The 15,028-nt window shown below is 40.2% G+C and overlaps 1 non-coding gene across 1 annotated transcript; it reads right to left on the minus strand.

The window, feature by feature from the left end:
• Positions 1-14,165: 14,165 nt before the first annotated feature.
• On the minus strand, positions 14,166-14,237 carry trnaa-agc. Its single transcript has one exon. It is a non-coding gene; the product is annotated as a tRNA-Ala (tRNA).
• Positions 14,238-15,028: the final 791 nt, after the last annotated feature.

Genomic DNA, 15,028 nt, shown 5'->3' on the forward strand with positions numbered 1-15,028 from the left:
TAATTTCTTCCACCAGTGATAGTTATGACAAGGACATACTTTACAATTCTTTATGACCACTACTTTAATGCATGATTGAGTCTGAGAACGACTATGGCTTTTGAAGAATGGTTTCTCGTAGCAACCTCATTCACCTTGGGATCAGTACTATTTTTTATACAGTGTGAGTTTTTTTTATTGTAGGACTTTATTCACTAGAATGACTTTTCAACTTCAATTTTTTAGATTGTATAATTTTCAGTCCATTATCTGGCAAAGAGGCATGAAATCCATGCTCTTCCCAGGTGTGACTATTGCTTTTTTGTTTAAGATTGGAGCCTGCTGAACATGGGTATATTCTTGTCTTGCCAACTCTGAATAGTGAGTTTGAGGAATGTCCTTTTATCCTCATTTACCTTGAGAAATGCCTCCCAAACACATAGGATCAAAACACACACAATCACAAGACTGGTGCAGATGAGTAAGCCCTTTGGCCCATTTGATCTTATCCTGCCAGAATAGCCCTCCCCCATTGATCACTTGGACTGACAAGACTTTGTCCATATGCAAGATTTCTTCTGAACTCAAGTTTAACAATTATGAGTGACATACTTGGGCAGACCTGCTGAAAAGAGTATTTATGTCATAACACATTTTATCTGGTTGCCACATGCCAGTATCAATATTGTTTCCATATTCAACACTTTATCAACGTCAGTGAAGTCTAAGTTGGTATTCCTTAATAGATCTGTTCATGAGAATCACATTTCCTGGGTAATGACATTTCATGTATCACATACAAAACAACAGTCGTCACACTTTACTATATATCCTGTGAATATACTTTACTTACGAAGGATATAACATGTATATACTATGTATATCCGTTGGGATGTCCTCTTCACGTAAAAAAAGCTATACTGACTGTAAAGATTATTTTACCAAGAAATCCCACAAATTAGAACAACAACAACAACAAGATTCCATTTATTGAGCGCCTTTCACATCGGGAGGACGTCCCAAGGCGCTGTACAGTTGGGTCAGGACCCGAGCAAGGGAGAAATGGTCAGGGTGAAGGGAGGGAAGGGAGGGAGCGAGGAGGGGGTAGAAAGTCGAGAGGGGAGCTGAAGGCACGGTCAAAGCGAACTCAGTGTAAGATTAATAACCATCATATTTGCTAACAACTGACTTTACTTTACTCAAATATACAGATTTGATCCTAAATTTGTTCCAATGAGGAAATGGATACAACAAAATTGACAGAAACTGTAGGATAGGGAGTTGTGAACATTTTAGACAAACATAGGTTACTGAACTAGATATTATTATAAATAATCTAACAAAAGCATTCTTCAAAAGTAACTGTGCACTGAACAATCATCAGCGTTCCTCTGGTCTCAGCTTGTGTTCCCGCATCTTTCATCTATTTCTTCATAGCAGATGCAATTTACAGATGCTCCTTTTAAAAGCCTTGTATGTCCGAGTTATAATCCAGGCTAATCTCCTCAGTACATTAAAAGTGTTTCTTTGGATGGATACAATTATTACAACTATAAAACATCATTAAAACTGCTGCCCATATGTCTTAAATCAACGTGATCTAATGGTTTAGCCTCCCAGGATAACTCCTTCCAGCTGTCCATTTCTTTATTCCCTCCTACCTTCTGTAAGACTAATGCACATTTACTTCTGCCTCTGGCTTCTCCTCCTGCTTTGGATCTTTTTACATTCACTGACATTTGAAGGTTGCTTGTGTACACTCACACAAGTGACAATGATTTTTCCCAATTGCCTGTTAACATGAGTTTCTGGCAGCCAAACAAAGTTCATTACTTGGAAACGTAATTTGTCTAATCTCGATTCTATCTGGCTTATAGTTTTCTCTGACGCCTCTTCATTTCACTACACTGAATCTGCCCACATCCATGTCAAAGACCTTCAGATCATTAATGCTACTCTTCCATTTCAATCAATTCATGGCAATATAACTGGAAGCTCAATTGGCCCCTGAGAATGAAAGGTACAGGAATGTGAAGGATGTCAAGAATTATAGATTCATATTCTAATATAATGCAATGATTAAGACCCAAATCAGTATTGAACAAATTTGAATGAACTATCTCACTTATGAGACATTTATCACACTTCCAGCTTTGACCTTCAGATGTCATTCCAGTTTCCCTTATGCCATGCTCTGCCACTGTCAAGTGGTCTGGAACAGTACCCTGAATGAGGGGCATGATACAAATGCAAACTGTTTTGGTTATTTGCTGTCAAAAAGTGAAGAGCAATTTATCTGAAGGACTGTTGGCCAGGAGACAAGGAAAAACTCTTATCTCTTTTCAAATTGGTTCCTGGGATATTTAAATCTACTTACACAGGCAGATAGGAGCTTAGTTTTAACATCTGAAATGATGACAGCAGCAAAACTGCACTTGATTGTCCACCAAGACTATGAGTTGAGTCCCAGTGTGCAGCTTGAATCCACAACCTTCTGATGCAGAAGCACATGCGCTATTGATTGAGCCAAGCGGACTTAATTTTGACTTAGTCAGCTGGGTGTCTAACACATGGAGAAACCCATCACCAATCTTATGAGTATCCAAACCACCTACACATGGGAATCTCCCTTTCCCTTCTGAGATTATTAGTTGCAGATTGGCACCCTCTGGCAAGATTCCCATTGCTTGTCTATTATGGTAGGGTGGTCCTAGCTCCAGGACTCTACCCAGCATGAGGGGCGCTATGTAAATGCAAGTTGTTGTTTCAGGATTAACAGAAGCTGAGTGGGAAGAATCTTTGCCCTCAGTGACTGGTCTGCCTCTAAGTCCTGCCCAATAGGAAGCCTGGCTGGTCTGTCACCAGCAGTGCCCTGGAGTACCACAATTGGTATTGGAACCAAACCACTGAAATTGGCACATTAGGGTGACTTGATTTTGATATTCCATTGCCACGCATGTCAACTTGGAGCCAACTCAAGGAGGATAGTTACTAGCTGATCATTATGTGTGTCAGCCTAGTTTAGTTTGTGGCACTCAACCTTCTGAGGAAGTCCAAGTTGACAGTCTAAGTAAATTTTTGAATATAAGTAAATCTTTGAAGGTGGAAGGAAGAGTGGATAAAACTGTTAAAACAAGCATATAGAATACTAGACATTATAGGTAAGGGCATAGAATACAAAAGTCAAGAAGTTATGATGAATCTTTATAAAACATTGGTTATGCCTCAGCTAGAGTACTGTGTTCAGTTCTGGGCACCACACTTTAGGAAGGATGTCAAGGCATTGGGGAGGGTCCAAAGGAGATTTACCATGATGGTACCAGGAATCAGGGACTTCAGTTATCAGGAGAAGCTAGAGAAGCAAGGATTATTCTTCTTGGAGCAGAGAAGGTTAAGAGGAGACTTAATAGAAGTTTTCAAAATTATAGAGGGGATTCGATAGGGTGAACAAGGAGAAACTATTTCCACTAGCGGGTGGTTTCGGTAACCCAAGGACATCAATTTAAAATAGTTGTTAAAAGAAACAGAGGGGAGATGAGGAGAAATGTTTTTACACAACGAGTTGTTCGGATCTGGAGTGCATTACCTGAAAGAGTGGTGGAAGCCAATTTGATAACAGGTTTTAAGAGAGAAGTAGATAATTATTTGGGGAGGACAAGTTTCAGGGCTAATGGGAAAGAGCAAGGGAGTGGGATTGAATTGGGTGAGCCGAATGTCCTCCTTCTGTGCTGTGTAATTCTATGATTCTATGAATGTAGTACGAGGAGTTGCATTGTCAGAGATGCTGTTCTTCAAATGAAATATTAAACCAAGGTCCAGGTAGATGCGAAAGATCTCATTGCACTACTCAAAAGGAGATGGGGAAAGTGTTCTGGGCAACAGCCCCCTAAATAAAATTATCATGCATATTATCGCTGTTTGAGGAACACTGCAGTGCATTATAGGTGATTTAGCTGCCATCCCCTATAAATAAACAGTCACTTCACTTTACAGTAAATCCTGTGAAGCATTTCGGAATGCCTCCATGATGTGAAAAGTCCGATATTGTTAGCATACACCATTGCAAGTATACAAAGTAAATAGATATCTTCAAATAGAGCTGGGAGAATGACTGCAGAAAAATAAGGTCCATATTAAGAATTACATTTTAATAAATGATTGTTATTTTAAACCAGTGTCTTGTGAAGCCACAACATTCTCATCCATTGAAATCTTTGAGCCAAATGTGGGCTATCATCAGCACTCAGACACGCACAGTTCCTGAGTCAGGCCGGTCCGCAATATTCCAGGGCACTGCTGATGACAGCACAGTCAGCATTGCTCATCGGCAGGACCTGGAAGGGCAGACCAGTCACTGGGGGCATGGAGTCATTCCACTGAACTCCTGTTAACCCTGCAAGCCAAAGCCCTAATGAGTAGGGTGGTCAAAGCTGGACAAGCAGCGGGAAAGCTTGCTGGACAGCAATATCAATTCCAAGTTTAGCTGGTTGAACTGCAATAGCTCCCAGTGCATACTCTGGGGACCCCAAGCCTTGGCTGATGCCAACCTGCACCTAATATTCTCCGGAATTAGGTAAGCAGGATGTATCCCTCCAGGAAGAGAGTGCGCATTCCATTCCAAGAATCTATCTCTGGGATTTCCATGTGTAGGTGGGATGCATGGAAATCTCAGTTTGGTTTGGATACTCTTAAGCATGATGATGGGTTTCCGAATGTGTCAGACGGTCGGCTAACCAAAAAAAGCTAGCATTTCCTGAATAGCTACTCTTTGTAATAGCTTGTTGACTGTTCCATCCACCCATACTTGTGATCCTGACTCAACTGAAACAAAGGAATAAGTGACCTCAATACATTCACTTAAATAACGCCTCGGTCTAGATAGGTGGTCATGAATCAGCATTCATAGTTACCATAGACCCCAATCCTAACACAAAAGGAGAGGGACTGAGTGTGTTTTAATTCTAGACACACATTGCTTGCACAGGAACTGATGTATTTATTTGAAGTGCTGGACAAGTATAGGTGAAAACATATTATTTGTGTAGGAGATGCACACCCATTTAAGTTTCGTAATTTAAAATAGTAGACAATGAACAGGTCCTTTAACCACCACAGCTTATCTTGCTTTCAAATGCAACTTGATTTAAAGCACCCTTCACAAAGGTAGGGTCTCAGATTACTTAAAGATGGCAAGCAAGAGGAGGTAACCGTAAGAGCAGCTGCAGATATCATTTTTTTTAGACAAGATTTAAAGACAGAACATGAGAGGAGAGACTGATAGGTAAAGGGATGGAGGTTCAGAGAGAGGGCAGTAGCTTCTGAAGGCTTGGGCACCAACAGTGGCTTTGTCAGGTTGGGGGATATGCCGCAATCCTAAGTTAGAAGAAATATTTCAATGTAGAGGACAATTAGAACATGTGCTTTGCCACAAGTAGATATTGAAACATAGACCAAAACGACATTTAAAAAGGAATGTTATAATTATTTGAAGGTGTCAGCCTAGCTCAGTTGGTAGCACTGTCATCTCTGCTTACTGTCACCTCCTCCCTCCCTCTGGCTCAGAATCAGGCTCTGCCACTGTTATGCACTCTGAGACGCTGCCCTGTGTGAATGGCTCTATATAAATACAAGTTGTTGTTGAGTCAGACGATTCCAACCCTACGATGAGACTTTAAGGTAATGATGCACCAGTACAACCCTGGATGAGCATTGCACATGGCAAAGGTGTCATTCTTCGGATGAAACAATGTACTGAGGTCCCATATACCTGTTATGGTGGATTCTGTAGATCCCATGGCACTATTCAAGAAGAGAAAGGACTTTCTCCCGGTTTTCTAGCCAATCATTCACATCATGTTTGTTTGAGGGATATTTACTGTGTGCAAAATTAGCTGCTGTTTTCACCTAAGGATACAGAGTCATTACGTTTTACTGAAATCAATGTGATGCTGGTTTCAACTTGATGAGGCACAATACAAATGCCAGCATTATAATTATGAATAATATAAATGGGTACAAGGAAAGAGCAGGCAATTGGGATTTGAAGATAGCTCTAGTGGAAAAGGTAGCATAAATACAAACCCTACTGTGCTTTCATTTCTGTGACTGATAGGGTGAGAACTCAAAGAGTGAAAATTCAGAGCTGTACCACAGTAACAAAGATAAATAATTCATCATATACAATTTTGACTGCTGAGGATAATTATGAAGGACTTAGAATAGATCAATGTATCTACAAAGCTACATATGTATTATTATTATTATTATTATTATTATTATTATTATTATTATTATTATTATGTAGGTAATAGCTACAACTCCTACCATGGCCCCCATCCCTACATTCTTTTGCCCCCTCTCTCCTTCCTCCATCTCATCCACCATTCCCACAATGAAATCCACCACTTGCTGCCTCGCCACCATCCCCACCCAACTATTGATCACTAAGCTTCCCCTCCTCTGCCCACTGCTGACATACACTATTATCCAGACTCTCTCCTCAGGATCAATCCCACACACCCTCAAAACAGTGGTCATCACACCCCTCCTTAAAAAACATAACCTAGATCCCTCCAATCTTGGCCACTACCACCCTATCTCAAACCTGCCCTTCCTTGCCAAAGCTCTGGAACGTGTTATTGCCAATCAACTTCGCGCACACCTCTCCAGTCCGGTTTCCGCCCTGCCCACAGTGCAGAGACAGCGCTCGTGAAGGTCACAAACGATATCCTTTCTATCTGTGACCAGGACCCACTCTGCCTCATTGTCCTCTTGGACTCCTCCATCACGTTTGACACAGTCGGTCACGCCGTCCTTTTCCACTGCCTGTCCTCCAGCATCCACCTCAGTGGGACCGCACTTGCTTCGTTCAAGTCCTACCTTACAAACCACCAGCACTACATTTCTGCAAATGGCTTTTCTTTGCCCTTCCACCCAGTCACCTGCAGGATCCATCCTTAGCCCCCTTCTCTTCCTCATCTACATGCTCCCTCTTGGTTATGTCATCCGCAGACACGCGGTTAACTTCCACATATATGCAGATGACACTCAACTCTACTTTTCCACCTCCAGCTGCGACCCCAGTCCCCTGGTATTCTTTCAGCTTGTCTGTCGGACATCAGGAGCTGGATGAGTCCAAATTTCTTGCAGTTAACCGTCAACAAAACGGAAGCCACATTCTTTGGCTCCCACCGATGTCTTCTGTCCCATGGTTCGAACCTCCTCAACCTACTTGACCTGTCCTTAAAACTCTCTGAATCCAAATGCAACTTAGGCATCAGGTTCGATCCCCAGTTATCCTTCCTCCCCCTCCTCCTGTCCCTGACCAGCACCGCTTTCTTCCATCTCCACCACATTGCCCGTCTCTGACAATACCTCACCCCAAAAGCTGATAAAACCCTTGTCCATGCCTTTGTCACCTCGGCTGGCCTACTCTAATGCCCTCCTCACCAATCTCACCTCCTCCACTATTCACAAAACCCAGCTCATTCAAAATTCCGCCGCCCACATTCTCACCCGCACCAAACTTTGTACCCCGATTACTCCAGTGCTTGTCAAACTCCACTGGTTCCCTGTCACAGAGCAGATTGACTTCAAAATCGTCACTCTAGTGTTTAAATCCCTCCATTACTTGGCACCCCCCTATCTCTCTAACCTCCTCCCTCCCCACAGCAGTACCAATTGCCTCACTCAACCCCTTCACTTCTCCCCTCCTTCCCCATCTTCAGGTCGTAATTGAAGACCTTCCTTTTCGACTGCGCCTACAGTCACCTTCCCCCTGCGCCTGGCCCAGCGTTGGGCTCCACCATTGTTAAGCACTCTGAGATGCCACCTGGCATGGAGGGCTCTACATAAATGTAAGTTATTGTTGTTGTAGATAAAGAATAATTGTTTTTGAAAATGTAAATATGTACGATTTCCTAATTAATATATCATCTGAGTGTGTTAATGAATAACTGAAAATTCAAAGAAGCAAAATGCATCCAGTGAGAGTCCTCTGACTTTCATTACCTGCAATTTAAATTTTGTATGTTACAACAGAAAAAATGCTTTACAGGGAGAAAATTAGAATTTAGGCAGCAGGTCAACCTTGAGTGGTTTTTCCGTCTGTTTGATTTTGCAGTGAAAGTTAATTGTGAATGATCAATATTGAATTACTTAAGAAGCAATTAAATCAATACAGGTGATATGGTCCATCCCGAAAATGAGCATTGATCACTGAACCTAATCTGGTCTATTGCAATGAGGACTCAATGTTTCAACATTGCAGTAAAATTATTTAAAGAGAAACCTGAAATATAGCAGTAACTCCACGTACCTGAACACAGAATGAGAAATCATTTGAACTGCCTATCAGCCAATGCTTCAGGGATTGTAGAATTTCTATACAACCCATAATTTAAGAAAATTTGCAACTTGGGGCAGAAACCTTATTTTGTGTGCACTAATGTATATTTAAATCTATAGGATTTAATATTTGTTTTAAAGGAATTGGAAACCTCACAGCTCAATCTGAGAGATTTTCAGGTGTAAGATAAGGCTACAGTTTACAGTAAACACACACGTTCCAAATCGCCACCGAAAATCAATACCACTTTTTATCAAACAATATTGCGCACAGCATTAGATTGATTTAATCTCTTATTGTTTTTATTTTGCAACTAATTGCATAGGGTTTAAAACAAACTCAGTAAAAGTGAAAATAATAATCCTTGCATTTTATATAACTTATTTCATACCTGAAGAATGTCTCAAAGCGCATTACAGGATTTACCATAAAGTGAGAGGATATTTGTAGGGCAAACATACACATCCAATTTGTGCACAGCAATGTCCCTCAAAGAGCCATGAAATAAAAAAAACAATATTTTGTGGGGGATCATTGGGCAAGAAACCTTTCCTTCAGGTGATGATAATCAACAATTCTGTACAAAGTGAATCAGGGACTATGAGCAGAAACTACTTACTCATTCAATTGTGAACTCTACGACAAATTGGAAGGCCAACAAACCATGAATTAGTGTTTTATTATTACTGTCACCCTATTGCTGTTCTATGCAAATCTGATTTTTTTTTGGCGTATTTTACATTTTAGAAGGTTAGCTTTCCTTCATGGCCTGAGCTACTCCATGCTGTCAACAAAGCTACCACAAGTTCCACAGGATATATTTGCCTACCAGCTACAAGGTAACAGAATCTGCAGCAAAGCACGGTTGACTAACCATATTCATAAACTATGGATTTTACTGTAAAGTGTAACAACTGTGTATTTGTAAGTAAGTGCAGCAGCCAATTTGCACACAATGTTCTACAAACACAACTATGAAGTGAATGTCCTATTTTATTTGAGCATTTTTAGGCCAGGACACTAGGAGAAACTTCCTTCATTTTTCAAACAGTACTATGTGATTTTTAATGTCCTCCTGAATAGGCAGACACGGTCTTGTATTTTTATTATTATTATAGTTCCCAACTAGTCATAAATCATTTTGGCCCAACCGGTTCTTAACTTACTGCTGATTGTTAATTATTAACAATATTAACAATAATAATTCTAGCATTTGATATAGCAATGTTGAGACACCTCTTGATGCTTCATAGGGTTTACTGCAACATATATATTTGTAGGCAAACATAGCAGCCAATTTGGCACACAACAATGTCCACACAAACGTCCATGAAATGAATGAACAATTTTTTTCTAGGGAATTGTTGACCTGGAGAACTATCATTGAGATTAACAAAGGAGAGGATTTTGAAGTACTGTATCACGACAGCAGTGAGAGAAAAATCAGTTTCATTAGAATTAGATTAGAACCTCCTCTGCACAAATGTTGTGGACAAATAGATCAGATCTGATAGAAAAAATACTGAATTCAAATAAAAACATTAATTCAAAACAGAGAATGGGAAGAAAGTGAATAAGAGGAAAAAAGCAAAATTATTAAATCAGATTAAATTTACAAAGATTTTCTAAAACATGTCCTTACAGGTTAAAGGTGGAGTTTCAGTAGTCAGCAATCCAGTTTTAAAAGATAAGATCCCATCAGTTTATTAAGCTCAATGAAAACCTTCCTTCTAGGTTTGAATCTCAAAATACAAGATTAAACCTTAAATGTTCTTTAGACAAATCAGGAAGTGAAAGTGTGCCTGATAATCCCTTAGTAGAAAGGTACTCTCCGTATCTGATTCTTCCCTTTCTCCTTCTATATTGCTGAAATACACTTTCTGCCATGATGAATGCAAATTGTGGAGAGATTAGGTTTTTTACCTCTTAACACAGATGGAGATTAATGCAGTGATAGCTTTGAGTCTGGCTCCAATGGCCAGATACAAATACTCACTGAACTGGATTGGATGTGCCCTTCAATAATTAGTTAAATTGATGGTTTTAGTCCTTTAGAGAAGTGTTTACTGCTTAGTTAACCCACATTGGACCTGACATCAGCACCAGGAAGTTTTGTTTTACGCCCCTGAGTGATGTTGTGGAACTGACTGTGAGTTGGCATTAAACTCATCGATTCTGGAAAATATAGTTCTCAGACCCTTAACAAGCAAGTCTGGTCTATTCTGCATAAAACATTGATTTCTACATATCAAATGCAAAGATTATTATTATTATTATTATTTCTGGTGGTTTCTCTTCCTGTTGACATTTTTACTGCTTTAATGCCAGTAGTAATAACACCCGTTTTATCAAGGCAGTTTAAGTGGGTTATTTCAGTTAGCTAATCTGATTCATTTTGTATGATTTCCACTTGCTTTCAGTCAGAAGTCTTACCAGCAGCATTATTACGGTCATTGAAAAACACATGATGCATCAGCATATTGGTATTGAACCAACATTAGTGCTCCAGAAATAATAACTTCACTATCGGCTAAGCACAATATCCAGTGCATGTCAGTCTGCTGGGTTGAACATACAATTAACCATTGTATAAAATCCACCAAGGAAGTTCATAGTGGACTGTTGCAGCCAGGTTCAGTTAGTAAATAATAAAATGATAATCTTTGCATTTGATATAATGCCGGATCACATTGTTGGGTTCACCAATTCAAAGGGATAAAGATAGAAAAGGAAATAATATTAAAAATAAATGCACTTTATTAGTACTGAAAAATAATATACAACTCAAAGTCAATAAGTCACCAGGGCCCGATGGTAGCAGTCAAGAAGCTCAAGGCAACATAGACATGGAAAATTAAATGCTTTGAGTACAATCTTTCGAACAACCTTGGATACAAAAGTATTGCCAGAAAATTGGAGGGTGCTATTACAATACATTTTATTCAATTTACATTTGTACAGCATCCATCATTTTAGAAGAATGTCTCAAACTACTTAAATAATGTTATCAGCTATGTTCAAAGAGGGAGAATGTGATTAGCCAAGTAACTATAGACTAGTTAGCCTAATATGCATACTGAGCAACATTTTAGAGGCCATTGTACAGAATAACATTAATCATCTCTTGGAAAGACATGGGTAGATTAAAGAAAGCATGGATTTGTTAAAGGCAGCAACAACAGCAAAATTACATTTGTATAGTGCCTTTCCCATCAGGAGGATGTCCCAAAGTGCTGGACACTCAGTGTTTCGGACCCGAGCTGGGGGTCGTGGAGGATGACCGAAGGCATGGTCAAAGAGGAGGGACTTGAGACGAGTCTTGAAGAAAGCAAGGGAGGGGGGTGAGGAGGAGGGACTGTGAGGTGGAGTTTCAGAGGGTGGGGGCAGAGTGGGAGAAGACCTACCCATCAATGGTGGGGCAGGTTAGGCAGCGGACATGAAGCAGGCTGGAGCCCACTGAGCGGAAGGAGCAGGCAGGTTGCTAAGGGGTTAGAAGGTCGTAGAGTTAGATGGGAGCAAGGCCATAGAGGGCTTTGAAAGTGAGGACCAGAATCTTGAACTGTGTCCTCTGTGTAATGGGATGCCAGTGGAGTCGGGCAAGGATGGGGGTGATAGGGTCACAGAGCCTGGTGCGGGAGAAAGCATGGGCTGCAGAGTTCTGGATGATCTGCAGCCTATGGAGGGAGGAGTTTGGGAGGCCAACAAGCAGGGAGTTTGCGTAGTCAAGCCTAGGTGTTATGAATGTGCGTATGAGGGTTTCGGTGGCCTGCAGTGTGAGACAATGGCAGAGCCGGGCAATGTTGCAGAGGTGTGGAAAGGCAGAGCAGGATGTGACATGGATGTGTAGTAGGAAGAATAGTTATGGGTCAAACATGATGCCAAGGTTCTGAACTGGCTTAGTAAGGTGGAATGTGCATCCCTGGATGGTGACCCTCACTGCCTGAGGTGTGGAGTAGCTGACGGGAGCCAATCAGGAGGACATCAGTAATGTTGACCTTCAACTGTAGGAAGTTAGCTCTTCCAGGACTTGATGTCCGATAGACTTTCTGTCAGGACACCAGTGGTCCTGGAGTCGAGGATGGCAGATCGTGCTTGACACACTTATTAGAGTTTTTTTAAGAAATACCTGAGAGAATAGATTTCAATAATGCTGTGGGTGCAGTGTGTATGGATTTTCAGAAGGCTTTTGATGTAAAGAAGGTGTAAATTGTGGCATCCCAGGAGTCCATTTTAGAATTACTGATTTTCACCTTTTATATAAATAATCTGAATTCCAGTGATCAAGGGCATAATTTCTAGATTTGCTAATTACACAAAAATAAGAAGAGCAGCAACAATCATAGATATAGACAGACTAGAAGATTGGGCAGAGAGATGGCAAATTAAATTTAATGCAAAAATGCGTCAGGTTCAACATTGTGGGAGGAAGATTAGATAAATCAACTGTACACTAAATTATGACACTTTAAAAGGAGTAGGAGAGCAGAAAGACCTAGTGGATTAACATATATATATATATATATATATTTACATTTGGGAAGGCAGGTGGATAGAGCTGTGACAAAAATGAATGGCATCCTAGGGGGAACATGTGGATATCTAGAGAGGAAGAATTTGGGGGGTATATAGAAAAGACAGGTAAATAGGATTGAATGGATGCTCTTTTAAAGAGTCGTCATAGGCTGATGACATTTGCTGTAAATTTCTATGCTAATCCAATGGTGACAAGACTGTATTTATAAACACTTTCTGGGATGGATGAGGGGTGTTGTGTAAGGATCTCTCTGTATTCTGTATTCCATGGTACACTTGTCAGGTCTACCAATCTACATCTAATTACCCGAGAACCAGTGGTGTCTGTGTTAGGCCTTTGGAAATGTAAAGGTGAGAAGTTATCCTTATTCCTAGTTGTGTGGTACATAAATCATGGTAAGTGGCCTCAGGAGGTTTGTGAACCAAACTGTGGTTTCAGATGTGAATCTTGAACTGCAATTTCATGAATTCATATGCTGAATCTAAAAGCTAGTCTTTTGAATGCTTATCACAAGTAATTGTCAGCAAACAGCAAGGTACTATATCTGATATACTTAGGACAGATTGTGCTCATCAAGTAGTAGGAAAGGGAACACTGTCCCACTTTGTGTACTGTCAAGTCACAACATCAAACAATCTCAGGTCAGGTACACTTTGGTTGGAACAAAACTCTATTCTGTCCCAATAAAGGGCCTCAGCCAAATCACAGAAGAGCAACCCATGTTCACCAGTGTGATATTTTCCATTCCCCATGCATAACAATGAATGAATCAATGAGTTGTGACTTGGAATTCACAGTATAAGCTGATCTGTCAATACAATTCTGTGGGTGCGTTTTATTATTGGTGCTATGCTTCAGGTGATTTGTTAAATCAAAGGCCTGTTTTGCCTGTTCAGCAGGTTGTTAAAGATTCCATGACACAATTCAAAAATTAGAAGGGAGTTTTTCCAGTTGTCCTGGCTAACAATCCCCAGATAAAATTGATGATTCACTTGATAATTATTTGTGGGAATTAGTTGCCACATTGGTCTACCACATACGTAGCCATTCCACTCTACAGTAATAATAATAATAATAATCCTTGCATTTGATATAGCGCTTTTCACGTCAGGAGGACATCCCAAAGCGCTTCACAGAACACACTGTAAAGTGAATTGACTATATTTGTGGGCGAACACGGCAGCCAATTGCGCACAGCAATGTCCCACAAACAGTCGTGGATTGAAAATGACCAATTTTTTATTATTGTTTTGTTTTGGAGGGATTATTATTAGGCGTGTGGAGTAAGGAAACTTGCCCAAGGTTTCACCCTGCCTGGAATTGAACTCAGGTCTCTCGCTTGCTAAGCGAGTGCTCTAACCACTGAGCTACAGGACTCCACAGTAAATCCTGTTAAGCGCTTTGAGAAGTAATAAAGTACTGTACCAAATGCAAGATTTATTATTACAAACACACAGTTGTTACATTTAACAACAATTACCTGTGATGCGCTTTAAGATTTGTTGATGTCATGCACTCGGCTTCAAATACAACAATTATTAGCATCAGTATTATTGATGATATATTATTATCAATAATATTGATATTACTATCAGTATTATTGTAATTTGATTTTGATTGTACCAGGATTAGTATTTCTTCAAGTAAGTAAGCCAAGCACAGCACAGCTATGCTCACCAAAGTATCATTTAATGAGTTAAACTTGTAGCATTGAGTAAGTTAAAATTATTTTAAAAAACTTGCTTAGTTTTACCTTTCTAAAAACCCAGCCAAATTAACGTCTGATATACCTCATTGTGCAATAACACTTTTGTATAGAAGGCTCCAAGCTTGAGAACTGTGCGTTAGAGGGAGGCAGACCGCAAAAATCACATTAGGAGGAAGAAGATGAACAGCTTTTGGTTACAAATGAGAACTGAAGGTGTACTGATGAGAATATAAAACATGTTGAAAGGCACTGAAGAGACTTAATAATGCTGGTCGGAAAGTAAAGGAGAGAACAAATAGACAACAGGTTCATCATATGGCTGATGAAAGCAGAGTGCATCACATGAATAACAATCAGATGCAAAGGCACTGCAACCATCCATCGTCAGCTGGTGAAGCTTGCTGCTGGCATTTTTACTGTGTTGTAATGAAACTTATGCCATACAGAATTAAAGTAACTC

The sequence above is a fragment of the Callorhinchus milii genome, unplaced genomic scaffold, assembly GCF_018977255.1.
Source record: "Callorhinchus milii isolate IMCB2004 unplaced genomic scaffold, IMCB_Cmil_1.0 Scaffold2, whole genome shotgun sequence".
NCBI lineage: Eukaryota > Metazoa > Chordata > Chondrichthyes > Chimaeriformes > Callorhinchidae > Callorhinchus > Callorhinchus milii.